The sequence below is a fragment of the Eucalyptus grandis genome, chromosome 4 (genome assembly GCF_016545825.1).
Source record: "Eucalyptus grandis isolate ANBG69807.140 chromosome 4, ASM1654582v1, whole genome shotgun sequence".
Taxonomy (NCBI): domain Eukaryota; kingdom Viridiplantae; phylum Streptophyta; class Magnoliopsida; order Myrtales; family Myrtaceae; genus Eucalyptus; species Eucalyptus grandis.
In genome coordinates, this window is record NC_052615.1 from 21,495,141 (window position 1) to 21,503,269 (window position 8,129).

The following is an 8,129-nucleotide window of genomic DNA, read 5'->3' on the forward strand; positions in this document are numbered from 1 at the left end:
CGTAATGGTTTTCGATTCAATTTTTAATTGAGTGGGCATTTTCAGTTTACTTTCAGGTATGTCAATTACCCTTAAATTGTCATTCGGCAGTAATAACAGACTGTAAATTGTTTTCATTGGCTAGAATTGCAAAAAAAGAAAAAATAATACAAAGATAGCGGCCCATTGAACGGCAAAATATGTTTTAAACGCCTTCCAGTGAAAACAATGCGACAGCAGACGAGTAAAATGCGCACAGATCACACTCATTCAATCGCTCAACGGATAGCACACATGCAAGAACGGATAAGCATCTCACAACATTCTGTGCATCGTCCAGGTGACCCCCCACCCGACCTCCGCTATTGAAATCCATCCATGGAAGTAATTACTCATTTGATGATGCCAGGTCTGTTGGGTTGCTTTGGCTCTGGTATTGTGAACTCGTTTAGGCGCATCGGGGGTTAAGCATACATCTTCACGGCAAATAATTCCTCAGGTAATCCCCTCTGGTCCTGTAAATGATCCAATGGATTCAGGCTGTCGCATAAGGGAACTGACAATAAAATGCATGGAACACCCACCCCAGTAAATACGTTCAGGCTAAATAACAGAGAGAACCAGTAGACTCCTTCTAGATGTCGGAAGATAATTCAAACAGTAAAGTTGCATAAAGATCACAAATTCGCCACTTCCCAAAAATATCTCTTTCCAGATTGAGTACAAGAAAATACAAATGCCCATGCAAATGAAATCCTTTCCTCCCATGGTTTAGAGGTTCTCAGTGTGTAGAATGCTGTTATAGCCTAACGAATACCAGGATTCATCCATCTCATGCTCAGCAATTCAGTAGGTATCCCCACCTGATGAATTTCCAAAAGTTCTTGCAAAGTCTTAAATGCTGTTGCAGAAAATCCAGTGGAAGGAAACATATTTTTACTATACACATTTGCAGAAACAATGATGTCATTACTCAGTGCTATAGAGATGCTTGTCGTATAGGATTTTAGGAAGGAAACATAGATTAGGTATATATTAGGAGGACTGAAACCTTTGATTTGAAGATATGCAATCCACACCGGTGAAAGAGCTCCTTAAATACGTATTGGACCTGGTGATGCTTCCTTCGAGATCTTCCTTTGTCCAACACAAAACCTGCATACCGAAATTCTGGCTCACATGAATCTCAAATATTATTGGGCAAATAAATAGAAAAAATTTGATGTGAACCAAAAAATCAGGCTATTTATTTGAAGAAATCCTCAATTAATCCTTCTCTTCTATTTTGTGGAATCCGTAGATCCTCTTGAATGAACCTTAATGCATAGCCAAAGCCATTGTTTTTCCACCCCACATAGCAATTGCATCTTCTTTTTTGTTGTCTTAAAACAAATTGTATGATATGAATTGACTCCCTCTATCATCAATTTTTTCACTAATATATATTAATCTCACACATCAAAATCGTATGATACCGATGAAGCACTGGTAGACACTATGCTCTTCTCACGTATGATAAATGTTGAGATGTTTGTGGATACTTGAAAGAGTTATAGCCTGGTATACCAAAATAATCTGTCAAGTACAATGTTTTAGACATTCAGAAATTTATGCGCTTAGAAGGTAGTAAAAAACCTCAGTCTGATCTGCTTTGTCCTTGGTCTACTTTTAACTCTCTAACCTACTTATTTGAATGCATCAACAATTCTTTCAACATTCTTGAACTTCAGCTCCATGTTCAGAACTAATGACCCTCAATTATACACTTGACTTTTCATTATCTTTGATAAGATAATTCTTTTCAAATAAGCCTCTTCTCTTATTCTCGTTTAATTGATTCAAAATGTACTGTTTCAAAGATTATCATGAATGCCAAATTAAGCTTGTTTCTGCAATATCATAGTAACTGACTCTGAAAGTCTTGGAAAATGTGGAAAAGGTCATTAATATCATTTAATAATATGTAGAATACTACATCAGCTCCACTCATAACAAACTTCTAATGATCCAAGATACAAATACTTTTGGATAATTGACCCAAGATGCAAATATGGCATTAGTTCCAGCAAGAAACTATCCTGAGCCTGATTCAGTGCATGCATATATTAACTGTAATTTTGTCACAAACTCCATGATTCAAACATATGAACAAACAAAAAGTAAGATTACTAGAATAGCATATCGGTTAAAGTTTTTCCTTTTTAGTACTGGTTCCTGTCCTTCTATTGTTGCCTTCTCTTGAAAGATAAGGTCTGGATGTTGGAGTTAACCATAGCCAAGGAAGATAAGAAGAATGAACTTAAACTATCATCTTATTATCAGGTCAAGCCATAAACAGATATGTGTCCTTTTAACAGAGAAGAAAAACCATCATCACTGAGAGTAGTGTATTAAATATGAAATAAGTACCACTTCTAGTAATGTTCTCCTTCAGGATCTAAAAGCCCACCAGGTTTGAGGCCAGCCTGAAATATATTTGCTGAATACATAAGTGATACATAAAAGCAAAGTTGCAGAAAGGGAATCCAAAGACACTCCATAAAAACGTATCGCCACTTATCAGGTACCTATATATATGATTTCAAGGAAAATTAGTTTGGTTAGATATTTCAGAGAAGAAGGCTATTTGTATTGGTCAATAACTGATAATGCCAATACAATGGCTAAAATGATCATTTAAAAGTATATAAATATGGAGTCATGAAGGCCTTCAAATAACCTAACAGAAAAGAAGAAGGTCTTAGGAGTGATAATCACAGACCAGCTTCTGCAGGGAATGTAAATAGATTAAAGTACGCCGACCTCGTCCCAACATTGGTGAAGAATCAATAACTAGAATTTCTGCTACAGATTCCATTAACTATAGCAATTTATCATTTAATGACCAATTACAGAGGAATTTGGAATTGTCCTGATCTCAGGGTAGCAAGTTAGTGCTAGGGGAAAAGCACAGATCAAACATATTACAAATCAAGAGAATGAGAGTCCTTTGCTCCAATCTTATTTTGTCTTTTTCCCCTCAATTTCCTCATTCTTAATAGAATCTTTCTTTTAATTTTAATTTTTTTATTTTATCTATTCCTTTCTCAGTGCCTTGCAGCACGATTACTGCTTAAGGAGCTCCAAAAGGTCGCGTAGTTTAACAGTGTAAGGCCTTGTTTGGTTCCATTTGACAAGCAATCCATAAGTGGATCCTCAAACCAAGTAATTCCATTTCATAGAATAGAATTCTTTTTCAATTGTTGGGATGATACAAATATTTAGGTCTTTAGAAGAAAACAGATCCTAGTCATTGAACACTCAATGGCTGAGATTTATTATTTTTCTCTCTCTCTCTCTCTCTCTCTTTTCTTTAGTCTCTAGTCGTTGAACACTCAATGTCACTATTACTACTTCAGTTTAAATTCAGCCACAGAAACTGAGTTGGCAATCGGAAAGATAAGGTAGGCAATATGAGAACACATGATGCGTTTTTATTGGCGTTGCTGATCTTGTCATCACCATAAAAGAAAGGGGAAATTGTGACAAAAATGAAAACATAAGGACAAAAATTCAATGAATAGTCACATAAAGAAACAAGTGGACAGGGGCACTTGGTGGTTGCACGATCAAAACCCCACCCCCAAAAAAAAAAAAAAAATAAAATAAAATAAAAAAATAAACACACACACACAAAAACAAGTGGCCCCCGCCCGCCTCAACGGCAACCACAACTGTTGAGGTCATCTGTTCGCAGCAACCACTGTGATGATTGTCTTGAGTGTCTGTCAGTGGCTGCATGCAATGAGACCGCCATGACAGAGAGAGCCACCATGATGGTGGTTGCGATTTGTCTGTCAAAAGAGACCACAGTCAAGGTGTGGCGCCTATCAATGGTGTTTGGTGACCCCCACCCCATGACTGTGGTCACAACTGCAGCAACATGTGCACAACATGGAGGGGCAGATCCAGCACCACCATGCGATGGGAGTGCAACTGCCACATGGGGGTTGCCCGCATTGCCATTGTATGCAGGTTACAGCCTGAATTTTTTTATTGGCATAGCAAGGTCAGAGAGAGAAAGAGAGAGAGAGAGAGGGTTTTAATAAATGCAACAGAGTCCACATAAAACAGGTCATCTTTTTTTCTTTTTCTATTTTAAAACAAAGAAGCCCCGTCAACAATTTCTAACAGCGTCAACATGTTAGCAACTCTGTCACTGGACCAGCACAAGGACGGAGCGCCGTACGGTGGCACACATTAAAAAAAGTACCGGGCCATTTTCAGAAAAAAAAAGTGGAGGGATGCTTTGAATTTCAAGCAAAGGTATAGGGACCAATAGTGCCATTTCAGCAAAAAAAAAAATCCTTCCAGGAATAATAACTAACAAATAAAAAAATTCATAAAATTTTATGCTATAAGACACACCTGACACCAATAGCAACCCCTGAAGCTCATCAGACATTTTGAGCAGCACTCCAACCTCCAAGGAATTTTCACAATAATAGCAGCCAATTGTCTTTTACAGCAACAGCTGAACCTCAGAGGACAACTGCTACAGCAATGATAGCAGAAACTACACCATCCTAGGCCCATCTCCAGTTGGAATTCCAAGATACATCAATATCGAATTAAAGATTTTGATCATGCTTCACATTTCTAGGTTTCTTAGAACATGGAGCAGTTTTACACTGTTTTCTTAAGGGGACAATAGTTGACTTACCTTGGCTCTCATAAAAAAAGATACAAAGTCATCATCTGCAAGATGGCCAATGCACCACTGAATCCATATGACATCGTATCGTCCTACATCAGGTGTGAATTCCTAAAACATAAACAAATGAATTTCAACATGAAACAAGTACATCACTTAAATACTAATTGTGCAAGTGAAATTATAGCAGTCCTGCCCGGACAAAGCAAACATTTCTAGAAGACATTTTATGCATGCCTTCACAAAATCTGCAAGCAAACAGGCACCCGTGTGGCTCAAATTTAAGGCAACTACTCAATTATCCCAGTTTAAAATCCTTGAAAGGTCTTTAAATTCCACGTATATGAAACCTATAACCCAGATAAATTTATCTCTTTTGAATGAAAAATTAAATAAATTCACGTATATATGAAACCTATAACTTAGATAAGTTTTTTTATCTCTTTTTGAATGAAAAATTAAATAAAATATTTAATATTTGTGTAAGAAAAACCAAGGTGGTACCATATCAATGCAAAGTTATAATGTCTGCTATTGTGTTGATGCTAACCCTAGTCTGTAGCTATTTCCTGATAAACAGAATGGCCTTCAATCAGTATAACATTTAATATAGTCCTAAAATTTTAGAGACATTATTATGGAGTCATACATATTTGTAGTTTACAATGTGAGGACCAATTAGGTACATTTTTTGGATCTATCCAAATATAACTCACCTGAAGGGGGACAAAAGAAATTGGTGGTCTTGTTCTCGGTGCTAAACCTTTCAGGAACCAAACTTTCACGGGCAGCTTCTAGGAAGTGCGATACAGGCTCAAGGAGATCAACCTTCATCCCAAACGAAAAGAAAGAAAAACAATATTTAAAGAGCCAACACCTCTCTCAATCAACAAGTTTCATTTTGGCCCAACAAAACATCAAATGTTCTGGCGAACACTAAAAACAAGGCTTCACAATGAATATTTTAATGAAAGCGATTTTCTTTTTTCAGCACCCAGAAACCAGTCATTAAAATCAAGTTATATAGGTGTAGAAATACAGATGACATCAATCTAAAAGAAAGGAAAGAACAAGATAGATTTTTTTTTTTTTTTTTGGTGAAGTATGAGATGGATTTTTGCCCTAGATAGGAAACAAAACTGACATTGATGTGTCAGAATTAGGTTGAAGTAATGAAACACTAGAAGGTCAAAGAAAAGACAACAAACTCAGATGCTGCCATTGCCAGACTCCTTAAACGAACATTACATTCAACCTGACTGCTAAAAACACCAAATGTGAGACATTCCCTGGTATATTGTTCTTCAGAGTAGAAGGGAATAACAATGCTGAGCAGTCTTTTACATGTCATTTTTTTGTAGCTAGAGCTAAAGCAAGTTTGTTGGCCAGAGCAACAAGGAAAATACAACTATACCTCAGTGAAGAACCTGATCAAAAGATTCTTGGTAACTCTTCCAATGCCAGAACCACAATCTGCAAGAGTTGTCCATATTGGTGAAGAGTTTCTGAAAAGAGAAACTAGCTGACTGGTACTTATGAAGAGTCAAATCCATAAATTAACAAAAACTCAAAAAAAACATAAGATATCGTAAATATATAGACTTATGTCAAAATAAGCATAACGCAACAAATATGCCGCCAATCGACTCTCCATATATATGGTAACCAAAGCATTCCAGAAGTTATAGACAACAGACTTGATTAGTTGGTCATAGTTAATGTCCAGTGGCTGTGGAATCATGCATTTTACAAAGTTGCATGTGATTGTGTTACAGAAAGGTCATATTGTGCCACAAGATTTGCCGCTAGGATCCATAATCTGCAAAGCCAAAGTGGATTATCTGGAGCTTTTAAGAAGAGTTTAAGTGGGAAGAAGAAGGCTTTTCATCAAAGGGAGGTAGAAATACGCTGTTTAATAGCATGCTTTCTGATCTTCCATTTTGACATCCTCTTGTCTCCAATCCCTACTTCAGTGGCAAAAGACTTGAGAACATACAGAAAAAAGTTGCCCTAATCTGACATTTCTCTGTCTAATTGGAATATTTTAAAACAAACAATTTCTAATGGAGGCCTTTGCAAAGCTTTGCTAAGGCAGGGTGGGATGTGGATGATGACTTCCATAGCAGAACACTATTAGAGAGGGAAATGCATTTGGAAAACCCTGTCGGGGGATGACAGATGGTTTCTAGCACTGTATTCAGATATTTATTTGCTGGTTTTTTCACGCAAGTGAGGAGCAAGATAGTTATGGTGCTGATTATCAGAAGGCTTACAATGGAGAAGTGGCATGGGAATTGGGAAGTTAATCTCTCTACAGATGGCTCAGGTTGGGAGCTCAAAGCTTTCTCAAACTGTTTTGAGCTGTTGCATAGAACAACACTGGACATGGGGAGAATGATTGTCCACACTGAAATTATTCTAATACTGGAACTTCTCTTCGGTCAAAACCTCCCTCTAATCTCATCTCTGATCAGATGCAAGTGCAAATGAACATGATCTTCCTTTAGGAATCTATTTTTGCAAAGTCAAGATTCCCGAGTTTCCTTTTCTCCTGGGAAACGGGGAATATATTCCCACTTTCGAATCTTATAAATAAAAATAAAAAAATAAAAAAAATAAAGGAACAACACTGGTAAATAGATGATCTTTGTGCAAGAAAAAAGTGTGATTCTAATAATTGCTATATTGCACCTGGACAAGACATAGTTGAACTATTTTTAGAAGTGAAGTGGATCACTTCAATCACTGTGCAACATTGACTTTGGGCTTTTAGAGGGGCCATGAATTCGTGTTTTGCACAGAACAGAGTTGGCCAAGACGATTCCTCTCCTAGTCTTCTGGCTCATTTGGGAATAAAGGAAAAAGGAAACAAGAGGTGAGTTAAATTTTAGGATAATTATTAACACATTATCCACCTTTGGTATAGTGTGAAAATTCAATTTCATAATCTAGATGATTGAAGATGTTAAAAACGATATTTCGAGCATGCTTTGTATAAGAGTGGCTTTCCTTCTAAAGATTGATACACACAGGGGTATTCTGCTTGACACAAAACAAAAGTATAAGTTACACCCCAATAGACCCTATTTTCAATGCAATCATATCCAGCAATAACCAATGAGGGCGTCTTTCTGCCGAGAAAAGTGAACATTGCACATTGTGGCCAAATTACATTTGGGCTAACTGCAGCTAATCACACAGTTCATTCTTGGCCTAATTTACAACAGTGTCACCATATACGTAATCTGTTACAGGCAATTAGTATAATGGATTTTAGTATGGTATTACGGTGAGAAAGTACAAAGGAGGGAGCCTGGATTGGCAAATTAAAGAAGAATATCTTACAAGACATGCACTTCAGATCCTCTTACAAGACTAAAGTTAGCAAACTCTTTAGCTTAGTTTCATTTCTGGTGGGAACCTCTGCCATTCAAAATTCCCTAATCAACACAGTAAA

At 37.0% G+C, this 8,129-nt stretch overlaps 1 pseudogene; it reads right to left on the minus strand.

The window, feature by feature from the left end:
* Positions 1-371: 371 nt before the first annotated feature.
* LOC120286351 overlaps positions 372-8,129 on the minus strand; it is a 23,227-nt pseudogene continuing 15,469 nt past the window's right edge.